This window comes from Gossypium arboreum, chromosome 11 (assembly GCF_025698485.1).
Source record: "Gossypium arboreum isolate Shixiya-1 chromosome 11, ASM2569848v2, whole genome shotgun sequence".
NCBI classification, from domain to species: domain Eukaryota; kingdom Viridiplantae; phylum Streptophyta; class Magnoliopsida; order Malvales; family Malvaceae; genus Gossypium; species Gossypium arboreum.
This window is the reverse complement of record NC_069080.1, coordinates 24,907,710-24,925,961: the sequence shown is the minus strand read 5'-3', so window position 1 is coordinate 24,925,961 and position 18,252 is coordinate 24,907,710.

Below are 18,252 nucleotides of genomic sequence, written 5' to 3'. Positions count from 1 at the left end.
GAGAGCTTGCCATGGAGAACGAATTTTTTGATAAAGTGGAAGATAATACGGCTGTCCGAATATGGTTTGAGAAAACACAATTAGAAAGAGGTCATAGTCTGGCAGAAGGGTACATATCAGAATTGTGGGATTTCACTTATGTCAGTGTAACCTAAAATAACCTCCAAGAGTTGAAAGAAGTATGGAACCAATGGGAATTTGAAACAAAACAGTTGTTTTACTGTAATTATGGTGACTTGCCTTATCTGCTAGACGTTAAAGTGGATAAACACTTGTTCAGAGCTCTAGCTCAATTTTGGAACCTCGCTTACAGCTGTTTTACCTTTGGGAAGGCAGATTTGGTGCCTATTATGGAGGAGTATACAATATTGCTTCATTGTCTGAAGATTTAAGTTGACAAGGCCTATTCTAGAGCCGTCAATATCCTGACTTTCATAAAGAAGTTAATGAGTATCACGGGGATGAGTGACCAATGGGTCGCCGCCCAGATCAAGCAAAAAGGATATAGTAAGTGTATCCCTTGGAGAAGTTTACGGGATTTGATCTTGGCACATCCGGACACAAAAAATAGGGTTGATGTCTTCGCTCTGAGCATCTAAGGGTTAGTAATATTCCTTAAAGCACTAGGGCACGTAGATGAGGCTGTTTCAAACTTGTTTGATCGACTAGATAAAAGGGTCACGCCTGTCCCGCCAATCTTGGCCAAAACCTTTAAATCTTTGAGTGCATGCCGAAGAGCGGGAGAAGGAAAATTCATTGGGTGTGCGCAACTCCTGGTAGTTTGGTTTCACAACTACTTTTAGAAAGTGGAAAAGGTCTCTTACCGGGTATTCTCCTAGAATTCCTCTCCGCTAAAAGAATTTGTAGCCACTCCAAGATGAGACGACATTTCAGAGGAGAAATGGATGGCAATTCTCCAGGGTCTAGAGGATGGAGATATCAAATGGAGAGCTCCTTGGATGATCCCTGACAAGATTTTATATCTATATAGAGACTTCGACTGGGTCCATCTACTTGAGATATGGGGGCTGTTGCATATGCTCCTCTATTGGTGTTGAGGAAATATAGATCAAGGCAATTCGTACCAGAGACGCAAGGGTTGGCCCAGTGCTAGTTTGCGTATAGGGGTGATAATTACAATAAAAAAGTTCGAGAGATATCTAATGTTTGAAACCAAACCCGTAGAATTAAAAGTTTTGTTGCAGGTCCCTTGACAACCTCCGAATATAATTGGCAGTGGGAGAAAAGAGTCAATGAAAACATCCCCGTGTCAAGTTCAGAAGGCATTCGATCGATGGAAGAACACCTGCAAGTAGTCCTGTCCGAGCTAAAGATCATAAAGTAGGATTTTGAGAAGTGGAATTCAGAGCTAGGAAAGAAGATAGAACAATTGGATAAGGAAAAAATACAATTAAGACTAGATGTTGATGTTTAGAAGCTAAAGGCCGATAAATTAAGAAAGGGAAAGAATAAGGCCGAAGAGGATCTAGATAGTCTGAAAACGGATTATAAGAAGTTGTATTTATCAATGAGGACTGTCGGGCTAGGAAAGACATCAGAACAATGGCAGCAAGAGATCAAAGAAGAGAAGAATAGAGCCGATCAATAGGAAAGGAAGTGCCAAGATGCCCAGGTTCAAGAAAATACCCTAGAAAGAGACCTATTGGAATGCCAAAATGAAAATGTCAGATTAAAAGCCAGGGTAGCAGAACTAGAAAAGTCACTTCATCAATATCATAATCGTAACTCCACAATTGAGCTGAAAGCAAGCTTAAACAAAATTGAAGAGCTAAAAGGAAAGATAGAAAAACTTGAAATCACGCTACAAAATTGTGAACTTCGAGTTGAACTCTTGGAAGCAAGTAATGAGCAGTGACAAGAACAGCTTCACTGATCTCAAGATCCTTCACTGATCTCAAGATCGGGTCAGGAATAGGGATTACGTTATGGGTGCAGCTTTGACTCAAGTACGAGAGGTGGCTGATCATTTACAAACCTTAGCAGTCCAGACTGATGTACTGAGTTTGAAATATGAGTCAGAGTCAAATCGAGCCCGAGAGTTAGCTTGTCTTCTTAGGAAAGTTAAAGCTTTAAGCATTAAGGCAAAGCCATATGTGTAATCTGTTTTATATAAAGAAATTTATTTTCTAGTAAAATTGTTCTAACAGAATTGAATCAGAATCAATGCCTCTTTTTGCATTCATTCCATGTATTTCCATTACATTGCATCATATGCATTAAATTTCACGAAATAATTCTAATTAAAAAAATTATTTCAGTTAATCTAGAAACAACAAGAGTCAACCAACCGGACATCGTTATAGTACTCGCGCCAAAACCAAAGAAATGGACTAAAGATTGGAAAGATTAGAGCAAATGCAAAAAGAAATGCAAGATTAGCTGCAAATACAGATGCAAGAACAATTGGCCAGAATTCAACAAAACGTGAGGGATCAGATGCTAGAATCCCAAAGAAATATAATGAGCCAATTAACCCAGTTGCTGATTGGAGGGCTAGAAAAAGGAAAAAGCCCTATGGTCAATTCTGAGGACAATAACGAGGACCCTGCTTATCCTCTTGGCTTTACCCCAACAAACACCCAAGCACAACTAAACACATATCCACAAAGGGTGTCCGTTAACATCAAGCCCTAATATCAGACATGTACCTCAGCACCAACAAGCTTCCCGACAGGTTCAGGCTCTAACCTAGCAAACAACCCAACCAATCCCGTTGTTCCTGATCTAAATGATATGGCAAAAATCGAAAAAACAAGAGTGGAACTGTCAAAGAAAATTGAAGATCGATACAGATTGCTAGAAGAAAAATTCAGAGTAATAGAAAACGTTGATTATCGTTGCGGAATTGATGCCAAGGACCTGAGTTTGGTCCCAGATTTAGCGCTCTCCCCGAAATTCAAAACTCCAGAGTTTGAAATATATAATAGGACTAGTTGTCCAGAAGCTCACATTACCATGTTCTGTTGAAAGATGACAGGATACGTTCATAATGATCAACTGTTAATCTACTGCTTTCAAGACAGTCTGATCGAGTCAACAGCTAAATGGTACAACCAACTGGGTCGTACCAAAATCAATTCTTGGAAAGACCTAGCATAAGATTTTATGAAGCAATATAGTCATGTGAGGGACATGACACCCGGCAGAATCATATTGCAGAATATGGAGAAGAAGAAAAAAGAGAGCTTCAAGCAATATGCCCAAAAGTGGAGAGAGGTGGCAACACAAGTCCAGCCACCTCTTCTGGAGAAAGAAACCACAATGCTTTTCATCAATACTTTAAAAGCTCCATTCATCAATCATATGTTGAGAAGCGCTACTAAGAGCTTCTCTGATATAGTGATGCTTGGTGAAATGATCGAAAATGCGGTGAGAAGTGGTAAGATAGACGCGGGGAAAACTCTAACAGATCGGCCCCGGGGAAGAAAAAAACGAGGTGAATAATGTAAACACATATAACAAGGGTTATTCGAAACCAATTACCGTTGGCCCGCCAAGGACAGTAACCACTAACCATCAGAGCCCTTAAAAGCAAGAATCTAACCCAAGGCCAAATACAGAAAGGCTTCAGTTTACACTTATCCCAATGTTATATAGGGAGTTGTATCAGAGTTTGTTTGATGCACATGTGGTGTCCCCTTTCTACTTGAAGCCTATACAACCTCCATTCCCTAAATGGTACGACTCAAATGCTCAAGGCAAATACCATGCGAGAATAATAGGACATTCAATTGAGAACTGCACCGCATTTAAAAAATGATAGTAGAAGGAGGATTAATTAAATAGGATTTAGAGAAAAGACCCGAAGGGATGAAGAATTATTGTGAGTTTCATGGGAAAAAAGGTCACGAAATCCTAGAGTGCATCGACTTTAGGGCTCTAGTGCAGAACCTAATGGATAATAAAGAAATTGAATTTTATAAAGATGTCAACGGCCCAGAAGAAGGAAATATATGCGCATTAGAGGAAGGATCGATGGCGAGGGTCCAGAAGGTCAACTACTCGATGGTCATTATTTCACGACCAAGAAGCAATAAAGTCGGAGTACGGATGGCACCAAAGGCCATAATCCATAAACTTGCAGCCTTTCCCTATAAGGACAGTAAGATGGTTCTCTGGAATTATAACTGCAACGTGACGATCCCAGAAGAGGAGAACCCAGTTGGTGCTTCAAGTGAGGACCAGGATGTGGGTTTCTACACGCGTAGTGGCAGGTGTTATGATCCATCAAATACAAAAGCTGAGCCCGCAAAAGGAAAAGCCTTGGCTGATGAACAAAAGAATGAAAAAGCGGCCAGACTTGAATCGCCTGTTGACGAGCCGATAACTGAAAAAGAGGCTAAGGAATTCTTGAAATTCTTAAAGTACAACGAGTATAGCAATTTAGAGCAGGTGCATAAACAACCAGCTCGCATATCAGTACTAGCTTTACTCTTAAGCTCAGACACCCATCGTAGCACATTGATGAAGGTGCTGAATGAAACTTATGTCGCTAACGATATCTTTGTAAACAAACTGGATCATCTAGTTAACAATATAAGCGCCGAAAATTTTATTTTTTTTAATAATGATGAAATACCGCCAGGGGGCATGGGATCGACTAAGGCTTTGCACATCACGACCTGTTGTAAGGGATATACAATGTCAGGGGTGTTAATTGATAATGGATCGACCCTAAATGTCTTACCCCTATCCACGCTGAATAAGTTACCTGTGGATAGCTCTCATATGAAAACATGTCAAAACAGAGTGAGAGCATTCGATAGAACCGAAAGGAGGGTGATGGGAAGGATTGAGATACCCCTCTTGATTGGCCCAAACACGTATAAGGTAGACTTCCTAGACAGGGACATTAAGCTTTCTTATAACTGCTTATTGAGAAGGCATTGGATTCACTTAGCGAGAGCAGTGCCTTCATCACTGTACCAAAAGTTGAAGCTGGTAACAGAAGATCGGCTGGTAACGATAAATGCGAAAGAAAATATCATTGCATCCGTAACCAGTGACACGCCATACATAGGGGTAGACGATGAAGCAATAGAATGTTCCTTTTGATCGTTAGAATTCGTGAATGCGACTTTTATTGTCAAAGGAAACAAGATCCCAATGCCCAAAATCTCCAAAACTACAAGAATGGGCCTGCAACTAACGGTTGGGAAATGAGCCTTGCCTGGGAGAGGACTTGGGAAATATCTCCAAGGGAGGTTCGAGGCACTCATGCTAATGGAAAAATGAGACCACTTTGGCTTAGGATATAAGCTAAATGCAAAACAAAGGAAAAAAGAGCTAGAAAAGAAGCGGGAAAGAAAAGTAGCACGATTAAATGAAGAAGAGGTCAAATGGGAATCAATGATCTTTCCCCATATATACAAGACTTTCGTGTTATGAAGAACTATTCACCCTGAATAGAAGATGTCAAGAAAAGAGACCATTAAAGAAATGTAGGGAAATTTGAACATTAACGCCAAATCAGAAGAAAGAATTGCAGGAGAAAATTTATCAGGCATTTGCCTTTATGTACCCAGAAGTGTTCTGAACAACTGGACTACAGAAGAGATTCCTGTAGTTTTTAGAGCTAATTCAGAGTAATGTTTAGAACACATGCTTATTACTCTAAGCCTAGGAGCAATAAGAATCTTTTTGTGAAATAGGCTTATGTCCAACATCTTTTTTTCAATAAAATGCATCTTTGCGTATCATTTTGAGTAAATATTCTTTTATTCTTTCCATTTCATTCATAATCACACCATACAAATAATCATTCTTAAATTCTTTTATTCTTTGTATCTTTCTTCATCCCTATAACAGGTTTTCAGATATCAATGGTATGAGCGACGCTGTTACATACTTAGAGTCTCCTTTTGAGCAAGATATGTGTATAGAGGATTCTCAAGATTTTGAAGATGATCGAGACTGTAACCTATCTCCTAATTTGTTAAGGATGGTAGAATAAGAAGAGAAACAAATCCTGCCTTACAAAGAGTCAGTGGAAGTTGTAAGCTTAGGAAAGAAAAAAGAGGTGAAGATTGGAGCTTGCATTACCGCAGAGACGAAATGAGACCTTATTGAGTTACTCCAAGAATTCAAGGACATCTTCGCATGGTCATATCAAGACATGCCCAGGTTAAGTACTGATATTGTGGTACACCGACTCCCCATAAAGGAAGAATGCAAGCCAATTCAACAGAAGCTCCGAAGGATGAGGCCCGATGTTTTACTGAAAATAAAGGAGGAAGTCAAGAAGCAATTCGATGTTGGCTTCTTACAAGTGGTTAAATACTCAGAATGGGTAGCCAATATCGTCTCCGTCCCTAAAAAAGATGGGAAAGTACAAATGTGTGTAGACTATAGAGATTAAACAAAGCTAGCTAGGAAGACAATTTTTTATTGCCTCATATCGACACCTTAGTTGATAATACGGCGGGTTACTCACTGTTCTCCTTCATGGATAGTTTCTCGGGATATAACCAGATAAAGATGCATCTTGAAGACATGGAAAAAACCACATTCATAACCATGTGAGGAATATTTTGCTATAAGGTGATGCCATTTGGACTGAAAAATGCGGGGGCAACATATCAAAGAGCCATAGTAACCTTGTTTCATGACATGATGCACAAAGAAATTGAAGTTTATGTTGACGACATGATTGCAAAGTCCAGAACAGAAAAGGAACATGTGCAAGTCTTAAGGAAGTTGTTCTTAAGATTGAGAAAATTTCAGCTGAAGCTCAATTTAGCAAGATGTACTTTTGGGGCTAGGTTGGGAAAATTGCTAGGATTTGTAGTCAGCGAAAAGGGGATCAAGATCGACTTAGATAAAGTAAAAGCTATACAAGAATTACCTCCATCACACACTCAAAAAAAAGTTTGGGGTTTCTTAGGAAGATTAAATTACATCACCCAATTTATTTTACAACTAACTGAGAAATGCGACCCTATATTTCGTCTCCTTAAGAAACACAACCCAGGCATTTGGGATGAGGAGTGCTAGAAGACTTTCGACAAGGTCAAAATTACTTGTCTAATGCCCCAATACTGATGCCACCTAGCCGAGATAGGCTGCTGATATTGTACTTGGTAATATTAAGGAATTTCATAGGATGCGTGCTTGGTCAACATGATGAGTCAGGAAGAAAAGAAAGAGCAATATACTATCTCAGTAAGAAATTCACTAAATGTGAGACAAGGTATTCGCCAATCGAAAAGTTATGTTGTGCCTTGATCTAGACAACTCGAAGATGGAGGCAATACATGCTGTACCACACAACTTGGCTCATCTTAAAACTGGATCCTCTAAAGTACATGATGGAGTCGACTGCTTTGAATGAAAGAATGGCCCGGTGGCAAATTGTACTTTTCAAATTTGATATAGTCTATGTGAATCAAAAGTTATAAAAAGGAGTGCAATAGCAAATTTTTTGGCTAGTAGAGCCCTAGAAGATTACGAGTCTTTGAATTTTGATTTCCTGAATAAAGATCTAATGTATGTGGTAATCACTAAAGAAGACTCTCAAGAAGGTCATCATTGGAAGCTAAATTTTGACGGAGCCTCAAACTCTATGGGTTACGGAATTGGGGCAATCCTGGTCTCCCCAAATGGAGATCATTATCCCTTCACTAGCAAATTGGATTTTGATTGCACGAACAATATGGCAGAATATGAAGCATGCATCATGGGTATCCGTGTAGCCATAGAACGTAAGATCAAAGTACTAGAGGTATATAGGGATTCTGCACTAGTGATCTAACAACTCAAAGGAGAATGGGAGACAAGAGATCCCAAGTTGATCAATTATCGAAGGCTAGTTCTTGAGTTACTTGAGGAGTTTAATGACATCACCTTCTATTATCTTCCATGAGACGAAAATCAGATGGCTGACGCTTTGGCTACCTTGGCTTCTATGATTAAAGTAAACAAACAAGAGGATGTAAAACCTATCCAGATAAGTATTTATGAGACTCCTACTCATTGTTACAACATCGAAGAAGAAGAAGAAAATGATGATCACTTTTGGTATCACGATATACTGCGATACGTGAAGAATCGTGAATACCTTAACCAAGCAACTGAGAATGACAAAGGACGCTAAGAAGACTGGCTAGTGACTATGTCTTAGATGGGGAGATCCTATATAAAAGGAGAAAGGATCAGGTGCTACTAAGGCGTGTAGATGCTGTCGAGGCTAAGAAAATCTTGGAAGAAATCCACGAAAATGTCTACGGAACACACGTTGATGGTTTTACAATGGCCAGACAAATCATGAGATTCGAGTATTACTGGTCCACCATGGAAAGGGATTGTATCAGTAATGCCAAGAAATGTCATAAATGTCAAATTTATGGAGATAAAATTCATGTACCTCCCTCGCCTCTTCATGTTATGACTTCTCTGTGGCCCTTCTCTATGTGGGGTATGGATGTCATCGAGCCAATCTCGCCTAAATCTTCTGATGGGCATTGATTAATCTTTGTGCTCATCGATTACTTCATCAAGTAGATAGAGGCCACTTCTTATGCCAATGTCAAAAAGTCGGCAGTTAGCAAATTCTTGAAGAAAGAAATCATATACCGGTATGGAATGCCAGAAAGGATCATCTTTGAAAATACATTAAACTTGAATAACAATACAATAGCGAAGGTCTATAGTCAATTCAAGATCAAACACCACAACTCGTCACCATATCGCCCAAAAATGAATGGTGCAGTGGAGGCAGCCAATAAGAACATTAAGAAGATCGTGGGGAAAATGACTGAAACTTATAAAGACTAGCATGAGAAGTTATCATTTGCCCTCTATGCTTATCAAAAAATGTACCAAAAGCGAATGATGCGAGCTTACAACAAAAAGGCTAGAGAATTCCATGGGGGAGACTTAGTATTGAAGAAGATCCTGCCCATACAAAAGGATTTCAGAGGGAAATGGATGCCAAATTGGGAAGGACCTTATGTGGTAAAGAATGTCTTTTCTAGAAGAACATTGATTTTGACTGAGATGGATGGCAAAAGCTTGCCCAATCTTGTGAATTTAGATTCAGTCAAGAAATACCTCACTTGAAAAAAAAAAGGGAGAGGCCAGGGCGAAAACCCGCAAAAGGCACCTTGAGACCAAAGGGGTTTTAAGTTGAAAACCCAGAAAAGGACAATTCAAATTTTGATTGAAGGTAGACCATATAGAAATCCTGTCTTATCAGAATTAACAAGAAAGATAGATGCTATATCTTAGGGCATCAACAAAGTATTTTGGATATCCAAAACATGTATCAAGTTCAAAAAGATCCTCGAGAAGATAGTGCGAAGAGGCTCATGCTATGATATCTGGGGCACCTATTTTTATCTTATTCATTTTGTATTTTAACAATATTCGCTATCTTTGATTAATTTATTTATTTCGAGCCTTGCTCCCAATAAAACTCCTTTTTGTCCATTGTGATAATCTTTTTTCAAGCATTTTTATATTAAAATAACTATTAATGGACTAATAATATTCAAGTAAAGGGAGTTCTGCATATTGCTCTGAAAAGTTGTCTAAATAGTATAAAGACCTGAAACAGGACCACTGGTCAGAACTAACCAAACTTAAGAGTTGAAAGCATTTGTGAAAGAATAGTCTAAATTGTGACTATTTCTTTAGATTTTCTGTCAAAGATATCAGTCTAACAAGAAGGCATGGTAACACATCAGTGATAGAACCTTGATAAACAGCAAGTAATGACAACCTAAGCATTAAAAGGGGGATCATTCTCGAAAAATGACATTCTACATTCATGCAAATATAATCCATACACATCTAATTAGGAGCATTTGATTCATTCTGATCATGACATCCTAATTGCTTAGCATAAATAGGCCCATGAAATGGATTCTACAGGTCATGTTCCCCAAAAAATGGTGTGGCAAATTAGTGAAACCATAAATCCTATACCCCTGAAGTTGTAGTAGGACAGATTATAGTCATCATGGCAAATCTTATCTCCCTGAAATTGCAGTGGAGAAGATTGAGGCCACTAATCTTATCTCCTTGATGTTACGATGGAGCAGATTGAAGATAGTGAATTTTATTTCCCTGAAGTTGTAGTGAAATAGATTAAAGCTACAAGTTACAAATCCTAGACCTCTGAAGTTACCGTAGGTCGGATCAAATCTATCATGGCAAATTTTATCTCCCTGAAGTTGCAGTGGATCAGATGGAAGCCACTAATCTTATCTCCCTGAAGTTACAGTGGAGCAGATTGAAGATAGAGAATCTTATTTTCCTGAAGTTGTAGTGGAATAGATTAAAGCTACAAGTCACAAATCTTATACCTCTAAAGTTGCAGTAGATTGGATCAAATCTACCATAGGAATCTTATTTCTCTAAAGTTGCAGTGGAACAGATTAAAGCTGCAAATTACAAGTCTTATATCTCTAAAATTGCAATAGAGTGGATCGAAGCAACAGTTCCTATACCCCTGAAGATGCAGTGGGTTAGAATGAGGCTACTTAAAGAAGAGAAACACTAAAAAAGTCGAGATTCGACAAGACCGGGCAAAATTGGTCTTTTTTAAAGTCTTTGCTCCATTCTCGTTATACAACAACGAGCAAAGAGGGGCAACTGTAATAGCCCAATCTTACCCAAGCTTTAAATAAAACAAAACAGTCTATTACAAGCCCAAAAACAACAAGAAACAGAAGCCCAAATCAAAAATAAAACCAAACAACCCAAAATACAATGAAAATCTTAAGCCCAAAATTACAAGGCCTAGTGGCCCAAAATACCTAAACTAATTTTCGGCAGAGCAAGAAACCCTAGCCTTAGGTGCATTGCTGCCCATGCCACGTCAGCACCTCATCCCAAGGCCTGACCCCTCCTCTGCTGCCTTGTACGAGAACGAAAAAATTGCCCTTCCCTGCCTCCGTCAACTCCTGCAAACAAGCAAAGAAAGGGAAAATAGAGCACGAGACAGAAACAGTAGAAAGAAAATAGTAACAAACACTTTTTGTAATGGGCTATAAAGCCATGAAAGAAAAACAGATTGTATTACACAATATTAATAAAAAAAAACAGGATTTAAAGTTGAAGAAAATGTATTTTTATTTTGAGTTTTTTTGCAAATTTATTTTTAATAAAACATAAAAGAAAAATAAGAGTGGAAATCTACCTATTCTCCTCGCGTTATACCACCATCGGAGTCTCCCTTTATTCATGAAAGCCTTAGAAATCCTTTAGGATTTCGATTGGGCTCGAAAAAGGGGTATACGAGGGGTAGAAGGGCGTCAGCTGAACTTTTTTACTTCATTTTTTATTTTTCTTTCTTTCTTTCTTTTTAGGCTTTCGCCTTTAGATCTAGGTTTAGGCTTAAAAAGGGGGTAAAAAAGGCCTCTTTTCGCTTTCTCCGGCCACCGTGGATGGCGGCGCCGTCGACGGCGATCGATGGCCGCCACGGTGGTCCGGTGACTGGAACCCTAGGCCGGGCGTGGGGGGAATTTGAGAGAAGGGATGAGAGCTTTTTGGGTTTTTTTTTGAGAAATGGAGGAAATGAATTTAAAAAAAAATGTGACTTATATGGGCTGGCAAAACGCACCGTTTTGCTCAACCCCTTTAAAACTCCAAACAGCATCGTTTAGAAAAGGGGACCCGAGACCCGAGACCCGACCAGCTCCAGTTAGGTTACGCGTGTTTTTGACCAGATGGTCTATTTGCCTCATGGGTCCTTCCGCTTTTATAGCGTGTTCCAATTTAGTCCTACCGTATTTTTCTTTTTTCTTAAATTTTACCACAAAATTTAGTTTTGTTTCAATTTGGTCCTTAAACAGTTTTAATGGGTTAAGCACCAGAAAAGGTGCCGTTTTGGGCTGACCCATGGTCCGACTCGACCCATTTCAAGACCCGCGTGTTCTTAGTGCATGGGTTATTTGCACATTAGGCCCTTCCATTTTGGTAGCTCGTTGCAATTTAGTCCATTTTTTGGTTTTTTTCTTTAAATTTCACCCTATAATTTTATTTTTATTTCACTTTAACCCCCTTTTATTTATTTTGTTCAATCTTTCCTTTTGATTTCATTTAAGTTTCAATTAAGCCCTTTTTATTTCAAGTCATTTATTTATTCATTTATTTCATTTACTTGCTTATACATTCATTATTGTTTTATTTTACCCATTTGCTTGTTCATTTACTTATTTTATATGTATTATTCGTTTGCATTTTATTTTAATTCTTGTATTCATTTATTTATTGTTCTTTCATTTCTTTTAATCTTTAATTTTCTTTCATTAATTATTCATTTTATTTGTGCCTATATTATTATTATTATTATTATTATTATTATTATTATTATTATTATTATTATTATTATTTATTCATCAATCTATTTATTATCCTTTATATATATATTTTAAAATTTAGATTATTTATGTTTTTACTACATATATTGTTGTTATTATTATTATTATTACTATTATTATTCATTGTTATCATTCTTTTTGTACTTTATTACAAATTGTACTTCTAATTTTATTTATATCTTAATTTGGTCCTTTTATTTTTGATATTCCTTAATTATTTTCCTTAATATTTATTTATTGTATCTATTTATTTATCCCTTTACTCACACACTTTATTATTATTATTATTATTATTATTATTATTATTATTATTATTATTATTATTATTATTATTATTGTTATTATCATCTTGTCTTTGCTATTTTATTATTTTTACATTAAAAAAATGTAAACTTGACATTATGTATATCTATTTTACTTACTTATTTATTTATTATTCCATACGCTTTATACACATATTAAAGTTTGTAGAGTGAATATTTTCTTTATAAATATTTGTTGGTTCGTGTATTTTCTTACTACTAATATTTACTTATATATCCATTTGTTTATCATTTGTTTCCTCCTTTTTATTCCATTCATTTTCAAACATTTCTATGTTATGATTGCTTGTTTTATATCATGCATTTCCGTTTTATTGCTTTACTTTTTTATCGAGACTAATCTACTAATATTGTATTCATCTTTGTAATTACATCATTGTTATTATAATATTTTATCGTATATTGTTTATCATTTTAAATATTACATTAATTTTCACCCAAATTCAAAAAAAAGAAGATTTTCAAGTAAGGCAATGCTCTGATTTGGAAACTCGAGAAAGTCGTGCCCTAACTTACGGGGTTTCGATTTTCCTCGTTGGACCCAAATAACTGAGTAATCCTTTTTAAATTTAAAATCCAAAAGATTTCAAATAAAAAATAAATGCAAGCTTATTCTCAAAGGTTCAAAGTGTTATGTCCTAACTTACGGGATCTGACATTGTGTTACCTCGAGACGATAGGGTCTTTAATGTTTATCTTGATTTATTCAAGCAAATCATAAGTAAAATTAGCATTAATACAAAGAGAGGTCGTATTTTTAAAATTATTTTCAAGTCTTCAACTTTCGACACTATGACACGAATTAATCAATTAGGTACCAATTTTAGGCGTTACGAGGGTGCTAATCCTTCCTCGTACGTAACCAATTCCCAAACCCATTTCTTAGATTTTCGTAGACCAAAACCGTTGTTTTAATAAATCAAATCTCTTATTAAAATGATCAAATTACGAGGTAACCGATCACGCCTCATATAAAAATGTGTTTGGTGGCGACTCTCAATTTTCGTTTTTTTCAAAATAAAAAGTCGACTTTCAAAATGGTTTCGGCAAAACTCTTCGAATCATAATCCAAGAAATTACTCATAAAATTTCCAAACTATCACACCATAACTTCTAAGAATAATCCCCTAGGTAGATCCTACACTTGAACCAAAAAACTCCATATAACAAAGGAACATTCACTGAATCCTTCCCCCCCTCTAGCCTATGAAACACCAACAAATGGTTATTAAAAGTCCAATAAGTTAAAAATCTATCCTATGAAAGAACTTAAACAAAAAATGTTTGTCTCCAAGATCTGAAATCTAATCACCTTTAACAGGATGCCAAACATTCACCATAGTGCTCTTCATAGTCGAAAAGTGAACTATACTTGCTGTCAGAAAATAGCCGAAAATACTAAATTCAGACACCATCGATTGTGAATCAACTTCTGTGGGTACCACCAAACCCTCTTCCTCCCTATCATCCAACGATAAATCCGCCAACTCATGTTCCAAATCAGCCAAAAACCCCAAAAAAACCAACGATGAGCCTGTCGAAAACTACCGTTGCTATCAAGAAACACAAAAATAAATCTCAAAACAAAACCCTAGTCATGCTAGTAAAGCAGAGAAAATCGTGCTAGTAAAGCAAAGTTCTTTTAATTTTTAAGTGTTTTTTTTACTGCTTTGTTGAGTTTTCTTGTTGCTACATTCTTTTAAGTATTGTTTAGAGAGTTTATATTGATTGTAAAGTAATCTATTTAGGAAATTTATTTGTAACAATCTGAGCCATTGTTGGAGTTACAAAAATCCATTGTTGTAAGAATAAGTTGGGCTTTAAGCTTTAAGCTTTAGCCAATAGGTATTCAGTTGGATTGTTGAATAAAATTATAAGATCATTATTTGAGTGAGACTCCATAGAAGTAGGATTGTTGATCTAAACTACCTTAACAAATATCGGTGTTGATTCTCTCCTTTCCTTGCTATTTGTTTTACCTTGTTAAAAATTTGTTTTGTCCTAACTTCTGTTCTAACAGAAGATTGAAAGAAATTATTTTGAACGCGTACAAATCAAAGACTTTTTCAATATACAAATTGAAAAAATATATTAAAATTACAAAAAATATAAAAAATATAAAAATTATAAAATTATTAAAAATTATGTAAAAGAGTTTGCATAGTTCACTAATGTGCCATATAAATAATTGATTGAAGTGGAGAGGTTTAGGTTCCTCAGTGACGACACTGTGTAAGGTGACGTTGATGCTTGTATTGATATTGATGATATTGAAAAGTTGATTAATCTCAAAGATAAATCCATAAAAAATATAATTTTTTATATTTTCATATAATTTTTAATAATTTTTTGCAAATTTTTATAATTTTGAAAAATCTCTTTATTTTAATTTTCCAAAATTCTAATTTATTTTAATAATTATTTATATATTTAAAATTTTATGTTTTTAAAAATTTTAAAGGAAATTACCAAATTTTGTCACATGGCACAACCCTAGTGTGCCACATGGTGAAGTTAACGGATGTTAGAGGCTTACGAAAATTGGTTTTCGAGGGCTAATTGATTGTTTATATTCAATTAAGAGTTCAATTAAGTGTTGTTTTCAATTGAAAGCTCAATTGATTATTAAAATTTTTTATAGGGCTTTTTGATATATTAAGCTTAATTTTTTATATTTTTAATTATTATAATTTTTAAATTTTTTATATTTTTGTAAATTTTTATAACTTTTATAAATTCTATTTTTGTTTGAAAAATCTAAATTTTTATAATTGTAGAAAATTTTAAAGAAATTTTTATATATCTTTTATGTTTTTAGGTACTTTTAAAGGAAATTATCTATTTTTGCTATGTGAAAAAATTTTGGTGTGCCATGTGAAAAGTTAATGAATATCAAATACTTACATGAAAATTTGTTATTCGAGAGCTTAATTGATTGCTTATATTCGATTAAGGACTCAATTGAATGTTGTTTTCTATTGAGAACTCAATTAATTATTAAATTATTTTGTAGGAGCTTTTTGATATATTAAACCAAATTTAAAATATATTAACTTCTAACAAATTCTAAAACTTCAAAAACATATAAAATTATAAAAAAATTTGAAAAAAAAAGAGTTAAACTTTAGGAAAATTTAAATAAAAATTCAATTTATATAACTTTAAAGATTAAAAAATATATGCTTTTTATAAAAATAAAAAAATAAAAAATCAATTTAAAAATGATTGGTCAATCTTCAAAGGCGGAACCGAGGTCAGAAGAGACCCAATGAGCAGATGTTGGTCAGGCTTTGGTTTTACAGTCGACTACATTAGGAGTGTCAACGGAGATAGTGGTTGAACATATAGGTGATCCGTCAGACTCGACAATGGAAAAGTTAAACAAGTAGAAATACAAGATGGTCAATTAGCTTTGTTAGCGCAGAAAGGGGGGCTCATTCTATGGGTGAATGATTCTTCAAATTTTATTGTTTAATGATATCTGTAACCTGGAATTGTAGAGGGGTGGGTAACAGTCCCCTTTTACAGAATTGTAAAGATTTGGTGTTCCGTGAAAGATCGAATGTTCTTTCTTTACTTGAGACAAAAGATAGTTCAAGATCGGGATTGTGTTTAGCAAGGAAGTTGGGTTTCGATGGCTTCTTCGAGGTACCGAGATTGGGTTTTCGTGGTGGATTAATTCTTTTTTACCATAAAAATAGATTGGATTTAGTGGTCAAGAACTCTATGGAATAGGTTTTTCCTTGTGAGGTTAAGGAGGGTGATAATGTGTGGTTTCATCATTTTCTTATCTTCAACCTTCTTCTGAGGCAAAAAATTTCTTTTGGGAACATTTTAACTATTTTGCTTTTTTGGATGAACGCTATGGAGGGTTAGGTGATTGTTTTGAGCGCATGCTGCAGTTTAGGGATCAGTGGAGTGAATGTAACCTTTTAGATGCTGGCTTTTCCGATTCAAAGTTTACGTGGGCTCGTAAGTTGCATGGGAGAGTTATTTTGCAAGAACGCCTTGATAGGGTTCTTATTAATATTGTTGCGGCTTAATGCTTTCCTGAGTTATATGTTTTTAATCTTCTACAGTTATTTTCTAACCATCATCCAATACTTTTCAATACTGATGCAGGGGGCATCCCACCAAAAGAAAAACATCCTTCTAGATTTTAAGTTGCATGGTTAACTCATGATGAATTCCCGATCGTTTTTTATCAATGGTGGCGAGAAAATGCTGGTTCGATGATAGAAGATATTAAGAATGCTACGAGGATGATTAAAAAATGGAAAGAGACTAGTTTGGGGAATATTTTTCGAAGGAAGAATACCTTAATTAAACGGTTGAATGGTATTCAAAACTCTTCGATTTTTTTGTATTTTCTGGCTCTTCAAGAGTTAGAAATGGAACTAAATAAGGGATATCAACAAGTGTTAGTTCAAGAAAAATTATTATGGTTCCAAAAATCTAGGCTTGATTGGATAGTTCATGGTGAAAGGAATATTGAGTTCTTCCATTTGTTTACCATTATCTGTCGAAGTCGAAGTAGAACAAGAGGCCTTTTGATTGAGGGGCGATGGGTGTCTAATACCAAGACCATCCATGAGCACATTGTGGATTTCTTTAAGTACCTCTTTAGGGACATGAGGGTGAGTCTTGTGCATGATAATTATTCCTTGTATTGTTCCTAATATACTGTCGAATAGTGTAAGAATTTGACTGTAAAAGTTAGCATGGAGGAAGTTAAATCGACGTTGTTTTTTTATGAAAGCTCTTAAAGCCGCGGGACCGAATGGCATCCAACCATTTTTCTTTTGCAGTGATCATGGGATACAATTAAAGATAGTTTCTTTCAATTTGTGCGGGAGGCCTATTCTATAAGTAAGTTCGATGAAAACATTTTGAAGGTATTTCTTATCCTTATCCTTAAGGTTATTGATGCTGATAACATGACTCTGTTCTGCCCTATCAGTCTGTTTAATAGTTCTTATAAGTGCTTTCTAAAGTGTTGGTTAACAGAATACGTCCTATTTTGAAACGTGTTATTGAACCCTTTCAGAAAAGTTTTTTGGCAGGACGAAGTACTCTGGATAATATCTTGATTACTCAAGAAGCGGTTCATTTGATGATGTGTTTGCAAGGACAATAGGGGGCTATGATATTCAAAATTGATTTACACAAAGTATATGACAGTGTGAGTTGGGTTGTTTTTTACAGGAGACTTTGGTGGATTTCCGAGTGCTCAGGGGTATTGTAGAACTCATAATGTTTTGTGTACGCTCGAGTAAAATATCATCCATTTGTAATGGTTAACGATTGGATGAATTTCAACCTATGAAGGGTTTGCATCAATGAGACCTCTTTTCGCCATATTTATTTATCCTTGCAATAGAAAAGCTGTCCCATATGATATTGAAATGGGAAGTCAATTATTCTTGGACAACCTTTCAAAATTTTTAGGCAAGGATTGACTTTGTCCCATGTATTCTTTGCGGACAACTTGCTACTTTTTGCAAAGGCGAAATAGACACAGGTGTGAGTGGTAAAAGATTGTCTTCAAAAGTTTAGCTTAGTGTCAGGTCTTATTGTTAATTTGG